Genomic DNA, 10,477 nt, shown 5'->3' with positions numbered 1-10,477 from the left:
CTGCAGCAAGTGTCAAAGCTTCCCGAATAGCAAGAGCCTCAACAGTCGGAGGATCAAAACCTCCTTTCACCACTAAAGCTGATGCTCCCTGAAACAAACCATCCTGGTCACGGCAGATGGCTACTGCTATCCCACGACTCTGGCTCTGGGGTACTGCAGCATCAACATTAAATTTGAACACTCCGTCAGGGGGTTTTAGCCACTCGGCCGGTCTGCTTTGTCGCCTCTCTGGAGGTTTGGTTCCTGTTTCCTCAAGCGTGTCAAGATCCCTCAGATATGCTTTAATAAACTGATTTGTGGAGTCTGGACTCTCAAAGAGACCTTCATATATTGCCTTATGTCTCGCCTTCCATACCGACCAGAGAGTTACAACTAGAAGCACAAACTCCCTCTGTGGCAAATGATCGTGCATTGCAAAAAGCCAATTCGGAGCATTCGTATCAGTGTTCATGCTTACTCGCTCAACCAAAGAAGCCTCAGACAAGGCCCAAACGCAACGTGACATGGTGCAGTCAAAAAGAGCGTGCCTCCAAGAGTCGGCACAGCCGCACAGCGCACAGAGGTGCGTAGTCGCCATGTTGCGACGATGCAGCACATCCATCGATGGCATGGAGTGTTGCGCCAGTCTCCATAAGAACACCCTCAGTTTTGATGGGACTTTAGTAAGCCAAAGATCATTCCAAGCTTTGCCTCTTGCAATCATATCGGATGCTCCCGCGTTTTCCTCTATCCAATTCTCTCTATGGAATTTTTTGTTCATGACCATCCGGTAGCACGATCTTACTGTGAATCTTCCGCTCCTCTCGGCCTCCCAGGCCCAAAAATCATCCATGACCCTTGTGCACAGTGGGATGGACATGATGGCGTCAACATCGAAAGGTATAAAGTTTTCTCTTATTAGCTCTTCTCTCCATGTTGTTGTCGTTGCATCAATCAACTCAGAGACAAATACTAGGGGGTTATCTGATATAGCTACTATGGGGCGCAACGGACCCGCCCTGGTTATCCAGTTTGTCTCCCAAATCCTTATAGTGCTTCCATCTCCGACTCGCCGAATAAGTCCTTGCCTTAACACATCCCTTCCATCAATCACAGCTCGCCAAATTTGCGATGGGCGATTCCCCAACTCTGCTTCCAAGAAATCGCAAGTTGGGAAGTATGCAGCTTTTAGTATCCTTGCACTTAACGAGTTCGGACCATCCAGGATCCTCCAAGCTTGACGAGCCAACAAAGCCAAGTTGAAAATTTCTATATTTCTGAAACCCATACCTCCCATGTATTTTGGTTGCATCAGCACGTCCCATGCTACCCATGCTGGCTTCCTCCTTCCTTGCTTGCTCCCCCACCAAAATTGCCTAATTATTGAGGTAATATTTTCACACAATCCTTGGGGCAACCTGAAACAAGCCATAGAATAAACTGGGATAGCTTGGGCCACTGACTTGATTAGCACCTCCTTGCCCGCTGCAGATAACAATTTCTCCATCCACCCTTTGACTTTCTCCCATACTCTGTCTCTTAGATATTTGAACGTGCCCATTTTTGATTGACCAACATTAGTAGGCATCCCAAGGTACCTATCACTCAAAGATTCATTGTGCACGTTCAAAATTTGTTTTATAGTATCCCGCATCACCTGAGGACAGCCCTTGCTGAAAAAGATGGATGACTTGTCATTATTTATCCGTTGCCCTGAAGCTTTGCAATAATTCTCCAACAGGTTTGACACCGTCACAGCTCCCTCAACACTTGCCTTAAAAAGCAGCAGGCTGTCGTCCGCGAAAAGGAGATGGTTCACAACCGGAGCTGTTGGCGCCACCTTGATCCCTTCCAGACTAGTCGACTCAGAACTCGATTTTAGTAGGCACGAAAGGCCCTCTGCCGCAATCAAGAAAAGGTAAGGAGAGATAGGATCTCCCTGTCGGATACCACGAGTGGGTACGAATTGTTCTAGTTTCTCACCATTGAATAGAACTGAGAATTTAACTGACTGCACCATGTTCATTACTACCTGTATCCATGCTTGTGCAAAACCCAACTTCTCCATCACAGCCTTAAGGTAAGGCCACTCCAAACGGTCATAAGCTTTCATCATGTCAAGCTTTAGGGCGCAATGGCTGTTTGATTTGGCTTTGCTTCTCTTCATGAAGTGCAAACACTCATAGGCACAAATAATATTATTTGTGATTAACCTTCCCGAAACGAACGTTGACTGTTCTTCAGATATGATGTCAGGAAGGATCCTCTTTAGCCTGTTAGCAACCACTTTGGACGCAATTTTATATATGACATTACATAAACTAATCGGGCGAAATTGAGAGAGTTGGGTTGGGTTCAAAACCTTAGGGGGATGAGTACCAACACCGTTTCATTGACACATTCAGCTCCTTCCTCCCCTTTTACAAGGAGATATAGCCTCTCGCCTGGGTTGTTAGGCCGCAGGCCCATGAGGATGGAAGTGAAGCAGGATAAAAATAGAAATAGAAAGTGGTTGGGCTGCGGCTTGGAAAGAGAAGAAAGAATTAAAAAATAAAGAAAATTGCAAAAACCGAACTCTTCACAGCCCCAACGAAATCGGAAAAATTGAACGCACCAATGCCCGTGGCCCTATCGCGGTCGTGGCCACGACGCTCGTTGCACTTAATCCGACGCACACTACGTGCCTCCCCATCGCGACGACTGCAATTGTGACGCCGTGTCGACAAACCTACGGCTATCGAGCTAATTAAAAATGTTATCGCCGCCATGTCAACCACTCAACATCCATCGAACCCATGGCGGAATGAACACTACAGAAAACAGAGCAGTGGCGGAGCAGTGTACGCCTTAGCCCAATGCTGGAGCCGATGAAGAACTTGACTCCGAGCGGTCGAATACGCTTGAATCGCCAGCGGAGACAAAGAAATCATACTGTATCACCTACGGGGCGGAGTGCGAGACGGGTTAGGAAAATATAGGGTACTGGCGTTAGTGGAGCGAGGAAGGGGGATATAGGGAACGTTCACTCAGCTGACAGTTAGAGCGAACAATTTCTGCGCCTCACATGGCGATCCTCACGCCAAGATCCGTGCAATGCATCCGAGGGCGCAGAACGCGTTCACACAAGATCAGTATAGAACATTATTCACTCAACTTGCCTAGCTAGCAGCGCCCGGTTGCTTGGGACAAACAACCTGGGATGGTTTTACTTGACAAAGTATATTAGCAGAACAAAGAACATCCACACTGACAAGATTTAAAACCAGTAGGATTAATTTAGGAGACAGGTCAAATTCTATGGTCGGAAAATTTGTATACAGCCGAACAGATAGCACTGCATTTTATTTTCTAGGGAAGCCATACACCACCCAGAACAATCGAACATTCGGTATTATCGTAAGTAAACACTGACCTCATATTATTCGCAAAAAAAACACTGACCTCATACAGCTTGAGAAAGAAATCACGAAGTTCTTGGCATGCCTAGATTTTTCATAGCAAGGAAGGATGCATTTCAAGCTTCATCACATGCTATCAAACTATGTCACTATTTCGATCGGGGCAGTAATCACAAAGAAGGTAATGGAAATTGTGTGTAATGCAAACAATACAAAGAAGGTAATGCAAACTGTGTGTAATGCAAACAATACAAAGAAGGTAACTGCGGCTCCCTCCACATTTTCATATCCGGGCTTGGGACCGGCAAAGGCAGTGTTAAACCACAATAATACAAAACACAAATTATACAATAACATCAATCATTCAAGCAAAGTATACAGGACACACAATCAAGCAAATGCAATATCAATGCAGCTCCCTCCACATTTTCACATCCGGGCTTGGGACCGGCAAAGGCAGTGTTAAACCACAACAAACAAAACATACAACACCAATCATTCAAGCAAAGCATTCAGGACACACCATCAAGCAAAGCATACAGGACACACCATCAAGCAAAGCATACAACACACACCATCAAGCAAATGCAATATTAATTCAAACACACACACACACACTCGGTCCCACACACAGTAACAGTCACGCACACACTCGGTAACACACAGAGTCAGTCACACACACAGTAACAGTCACACAAAGTCAGTCACACATACACAGTCACACATAGTCAGTCACACACACAAGAGATAGAAGGGGCACAAACAGAAAGCTAATACTACAAGCAAGACCCATGATGTAAGTTGTTTGGCATGCAGTAGGAATAACTTTTGCTATTTCTGCTCATTTATTCCCATATACCTGATGGCATTAATCAGTGCATGTTCCTCCTCAGTAGTCCAAGCATCGTTCCATATGTTTGGATTCAGATGATTATGCCACCTAAGATGTTTTAAATGAATTCAAAAATCAGCTTCATATTAACAACTAAGATGTTTTGAATGAATTCAAAAATCAGCTTCATATTAACAACTGCATCACCTAGACCAAATGTGTTTCCCCCGATAGTAGCCATAACTTGATTGAAGAATAGAGCAACCGTCTGAAGAAAGAAGAACAAAATAGTAAGCACGGACTGCGAATAGAGAAAGAGACGCCAAGAAATAACAAGTTACTCAAGGCAATTACCTGTTCATTAGCGATCGGAGGAAGTCCACAGAAGTAAACACGCCGAGCATGCCGAGTAGCCTAAGAAAAGAGTGGTCAGACATATGCATCACATAACAAGAAAAATCTCAAGCACAAAGAAAAAAATCAAGCATACCTGCTGTGTCATTGCAAGTGGATCGATGCAAAGGGAAGAAAGAAGCGTGATAGATCACAGGTGGGTTTATTCTGCCATCATCACCAAATAAACTGCAAATCAGAGTGAATCTAGTTGCGTTGTGATGAAAGAACGGACTATCCATGATTTGAGTACTAGCTACACTGAATCATAAAAGGAGCACAATAGTCACCTGTCCTAGGGGGATAAACTGGACATGTTCGGGAGCATGTTCGGAAACATCACAGGATCAGAAGCAGGAAGTTCTGGTAGCTGACCTGCAATGCATCAACAGAGAATTGTTCATGATGTGAATTATTTACCAGACAGTTCTTTATGTAACCAGTGTGTTTATGAATTAGCAAAGATCCCCCATTTGTCTTGCACATAAGGGGAAAATGCATTTCAGCAAACCATATAAAAATAAAACAATCAAAAGAATACCTTGCAACGAGACCAGTTTGTTAGTCCATACTTGTTTACAAGGTCAATAATTTCGTCATCTTCCTGTAGAAAAAATATCATAAATATAACTATAAAATGTGCAAAATCTTTTTTTTTTCTCGAGCAAAGTCAGGAGTGCAATGACAAACCTCTTGAGTCCAAGGAGCTTTGATGAGTTCAGTGTTAAAGAACTATATGACAAAGTCAGGAGTGTAAACATTGCACTTCTGTCCTATCTGGAAATATTCAGCTGCATAGGTAGATACTGACACTATATGTGAGCTCACCACACTTGCATATACAGAAAAACGTCCAAAGACCACCCCTGGATTCTACATATACATCATTCTGAGCACAAACATCATACTTGTGGCAGGAAAATATACAGCAATGCATTGAAGAGTGTCCAAAGGGCAATGATACTACCAACTACAGAGGTATGTAGGTCATAAAATGACATGCCCATGACCTTATATTGAAATATCCATGCAGTATCAGGTGCCAATAGGTTGTTATGGAGTGCTTGCACAATGACACACAGTCACAGTCAACACACATACACACAGTCGAAGTCAATACACAGTCACAATCAACACACACATACACACATACACAGTCGCAGTCAATACACAGTCACAGTCAACACACACATACACACATACACACAGTCACAGTCAATATACAGTCACAGTCAACACACACATGCACACATACACACAGTCGCAGTCAATACACAATCACAGTCAACACACACACAATGGAGCTTACAACAAAAAACAGACAAAGAAACACACACGCAGTCAGTCACACACACAAACACTCAGTCACACACACACAGTCAAGGTCACACACACAGTCACACAGACACAATGGAGTGCTTGCACGCAAAAAACAAACATAGACATGAGAAAAAGTAAACTATTTGTTCAAGCTTCCCGTTCAAAACCTTCAACTTTGCATTATTTTAGTTCTTCAATTCCAAACCTCTCTCTGCATTACCCAACTACAAGCCAGGAGGCCACTACTGTTATATAAACAAACACAAGTGTAAGAGAGCCCGAGACCAAACTAGGAGGTACCTTTTCTTTATCACCAAATTTCAGAGTATGCGCGTACCAAAATTGAATTTTGTATCACAAGATGAACCTAAAGAACTCACCAGGAAAATAGTCAAATTAACAGATCAAGTGAATCATGGAGAACATCATGTAGAAAAGCAGTCCAACAAATCCAAAGCAATTCAAGTATGTAGATAATCAGAGCTCATGTACATGCAAACCTTTCCCTCCAATAAGGTGATAAATTTGCAAGCTGAAGATCAAAATTCGATTACCTTAGTTGGTAAAACAAAAAGCGATAGGAACCCTGAGCAGTCCTTGGCATACTATCAGAATTATCGGTCCTGGAAAGAGCAACATACTATCAGCATGAATACATAATCTTGTGAAGTGAACAAGGAAAACATGGCTAAATAAGCGTTTTGGGACTACAGACATCGGCATCACAAAATGTAAAAAACCATAAATATACCTGGCTGTAAGCAAACCCAACCCATCAGTGTCCTTAGCAATGCAAGGAAGAGCAGATGTGACATTTGTCTATATCCTACTTGAAATACTTAGAAAAGCATTATTCCAGTGATTGGACATCAGTAATACAAAAAAAGAATATGATATCCACATAAGACATAAGGAAACACAGATATCACAAAAAATGTATTGTCAAACACCACGGTAAACATGATTATTATGATAAGAAAAATAAGGAACAAAAACAGGGAAAAGGATGCTGTGATGAGTGAGTGAGATAAACAGGAAAGGGCATGAGATGCATTGGATGCCAAATCGGCCACGCAAAGGAGTGGAAGCCAAGCAAGTGAGTGTTACAAGAATCAAACTTTTCCGCTTAGCCTATCATCATCTATCAGCAGGAGAGAAGCCTGACCAGTGTCTCTGGATTCGTGCCTGCTCGAAACGGCCTACATGGTTTGCATCCCTCAACACATCCCCATACATGGGGAGACGACACTGGAACACAAGCAAAGCATGAAGAAGAAACCAATTGGGCAGACCATATAAGCAGTAACACAATCAGAATCACCCCATCTAAGCAGTCAAACACAGTCACACACAGACAGTGGAGTGCTTGCACACATGAAACAGACAAAGAAACATACATAGATAGGGGCACATCACACACACACAGTCAGACACACAGTCAAGACACACACAATGGAGCACTTGCACATAAGAAACACACAAAGAAACAGAAATAGATAGGGGTACAAACAGAAAGCTAATCCATGCAAGACCGAAGTAAACTCAGAAAGCTATAAAGAAGTTCTAGAAACTGAATGAGTAAACTGATTTCTGTAGAGGGTTGAGGGTAATTCAGATCTTCATTCCTGAAAACAGGAAGCTAGTTAGATCATCATCACTACGGCACTAACCACAAGTTTGTAGACAGAAAGACACATGCTTATTCTTGTCACAAAGCAGTAATTGATATCATATCTCATGCATAATTGAGTCAGTGAACCTCAAAGGGAACAAAGAACAGTAGAAATGTATTGTTGAACACCACGGTAAATGATTATGATAAGAAAAATTGACAGCGGTGAATGTTCATACACACACAAAAGAAATACCACTTGCAAACAAAACCTACTTGCGTTTAACATAAATTAAATTAAAAAAATTAGCAGATTTACACTATATTAGGTCACAATCAGGTTATAAACAAGCATAGCATAAAATCTATATGCAATCCAAATCCTAATCACGCCCAGGCTTCCCAAGTGCATGGCTTACATAGCGACAAATACAGAAGTCAGCGTTCTTGATATTTTAACTAGAGTGAGTACAAAATTTGCTCCATAAAATTTAACAGGACAAACAAAAGGGACATGACAAAAGTGAGCAGCATTGATAAGAAACATGTGATGAGCGTGCTTTCACAGATAAATAAACTCTGGAGTTATGCTCACAGCAGAACCATATGCCCAGGTGTGCAATGAAAAAATTCTGAAGTCATGTTATGCAATCTAGAACGAAGTCAAAGGACTAGCAGCACCTCATCTAGTACTCCTGTATGAATATGGACACGAGGAATAAAAGAAGGAAACCTTGTCCTACAGTAGCAGCAGCAGGTGTTCCATTAGTCAAGCAGCAAGCCACATGATTTGCACTCTTCTAAAACTTTCTGCTATGCCTGCCTGCTCGAAATGGCACCCACGGCCTACATGGTTTGCACCCCTCAACACACATCAGCATATGTGGGAACATAAACAGAGGATGATAGGAAGTAACCAACCAATTGAAAAGAAGAGAAATTAACACCCATCAGAACAAAATCACCCCTGCATCTAGCCTGACGAAAGTGAAGCAAGCTAGCTGGTACAATCAGAATCGACATAGGAACCAGAGTACACGAACAAGCTAGCCGTTTGAGATCAGAAAACAACCGACGAACAACCGCAGGAGCCTATGAACCGATCTGAACTAGCACGACAAACTGACAAGTGCTCTCCGCCTCTCCATCTCCGGCCGCAACCCAAATTCAAAACCAAGACCCGACCGTTCCTGTAACGCTCGCGCTGACACGAACACAAAGAAACGCAGGATCCAAAGCGTCTCTCAGACAACAGAAGCACACGCAGAAATTTCTGAATCGCAAACCAGAAGGAGACCCTCGACGAGACGGACCAAGAACACGCGAGCGCGTCGGGGCAACGGCTAGGACGAGCAAAAACGGGCGACAGCGAGGACAAGCAGAATCAAATCAGAAGCGAGCGACTCTAAACTGACGATGGCGGGGACGCGCAAAATCAACTCGGGAGCGGTTCTAAACTGACGAATTCAGCGCGAGTGGACGCGGTTCTAAACGGACGACGGCGAGAACGAGCAAAATCAAATTAGGCGGGGTTCTCTAGCTATCTAAACCGGCGAAGGCGACGGTGACGGCGAGCAAAATCAAATCCGGACGCGACCCTGAACGGACAAATCGACCGAGGACGAGCAAAATCAAATCCAGACACGATTCTAGACGGGCAAATCGATCGAGGATGGCGAGCAAGATAAAACCCGGCTCGAGGAGGACATATGCACGGCTCGGGCGAAGGGTGGAGGAGCAGCGGACCGGCCAGAGCGCGGCGGGGCGCCGGAGGAGAGAGGCACCGCCCGGACGAAGAGGAGGAGGAGCGGACCGGGCAGAGCACGGCGAGCAGGCGAGGGGCGCGGCCCGGACGAAGAGAGGAGGAGGAGGAGGAGCGGACCGGCCAAAGGGCGCGGCTTTATAGCCGGGGCAGAGGCGGTGGCGGCAGCCGGAGCCTTGTCCTTGGCCGAGATGGTGTGGCGTGGCGGCGGAAATAAAAGGGAAGTGGAGCTGTGGGCTCGTGATGGATGGAAGGATCCGGAGCGGGCAGGGGTAGGCGAGTCAATGCGAGGTCGGCTGCTGTGCGGTGCTTCCCTCTCGAATTTCTTACCGTTGCGGTGTCTTGGAAATGTTTTTTTATTCTCGAAAAGAAATTGTCTTTTTAGTACAGGTCATGGTAATACTATAAGTCCGTCTCAAATGCTGACCACAAAATGGATACGTATCTATCCTCAAACGTTGACATCGATACGGAGCCGGTCGTCCAACCATATCCGCGTACATTTCAAACCATATTTAAATAAACCAGACGAAATGCATGCAAATTGAACAATTTTCACCCAAATCGGGTGATTTTGTTTTTACGTTTCTTGCATATTTCATTAAATAAAAGCGACCGGACCTAAACTTAGTCTAAAAATCGAAGGCGGTGTTCTGAGTCCTTATTCTTCCCTTCCGTGCCCATGTCGGGCAGCCGTGTCCATGTCCGACGGCCGGCTGGGCCACGCAGAGTGAAAGTGCGGCCGCCAATGAGCAAGACTAGAACATGGGACACGGATCGAATCACGGACTCGAGGCCTCGCCGCCTCCCACGCCCTACTGCTCCTCGTGGGAGTTTGCAGCCTGTCTGTCACCGGTTCACATGAGATAGATGATGGACATGGACGGACATGCCTCGTCGTGGAATCAGCACCCTTGAAACTTCATTGGTAGCGCGAAGGGTGCGCAGCTGCCGACATTCTCATTCGCGACCGCCTGCGCTGCCTCCGTGTCCGACTGTGTCGTGACTGCGTTGCAGGCAGCACGAGCGTGCATGGCCTTGTACAACACCCTTTGCTCGGTGATGAAGTTGGGGTTCTCCGCGGCCTTGGCCGTCTCGGCTTCCTTGCTCACGAGCTGGCCGTAGATTTGGCCGTCCATTAGCCGATCCTGCTTGAGGAGGTAGAAGTTGTACCCAGTTCC

The 10,477-nt window shown here is 44.9% G+C and overlaps 1 long non-coding RNA gene across 5 annotated transcripts; it reads right to left on the bottom strand.

Annotated features, from left to right (window-relative positions):
* Positions 1-1,480: 1,480 nt before the first annotated feature.
* LOC123043532 (uncharacterized) lies at positions 1,481-9,507 on the bottom strand. Of its 5 annotated transcripts, XR_006419290.1 has the most exons (11): positions 6,674-9,488; positions 6,477-6,545; positions 6,223-6,289; positions 5,293-5,393; positions 5,144-5,206; positions 4,893-4,977; positions 4,700-4,770; positions 4,564-4,623; positions 4,417-4,477; positions 4,237-4,317; positions 1,481-1,491 (listed from the first exon to the last, which is right to left on the bottom strand). It is a non-coding gene; the product is annotated as an uncharacterized lncRNA (long non-coding RNA). The 5 variants fall into 5 exon arrangements; XR_006419288.1 differs by having other exon boundaries at positions 5,293-6,289; positions 6,674-9,506; XR_006419289.1 differs by having other exon boundaries at positions 6,223-6,545; positions 6,674-9,495.
* Between the last annotated feature and the right edge of the window lie 970 nt (positions 9,508-10,477).

This window comes from Triticum aestivum, chromosome 2B (genome assembly GCF_018294505.1).
Source record: "Triticum aestivum cultivar Chinese Spring chromosome 2B, IWGSC CS RefSeq v2.1, whole genome shotgun sequence".
NCBI lineage: Eukaryota > Viridiplantae > Streptophyta > Magnoliopsida > Poales > Poaceae > Triticum > Triticum aestivum.
Note: the sequence above shows the minus strand (reverse complement) of the source record. Positions and strands in the feature narration are given on the sequence as shown.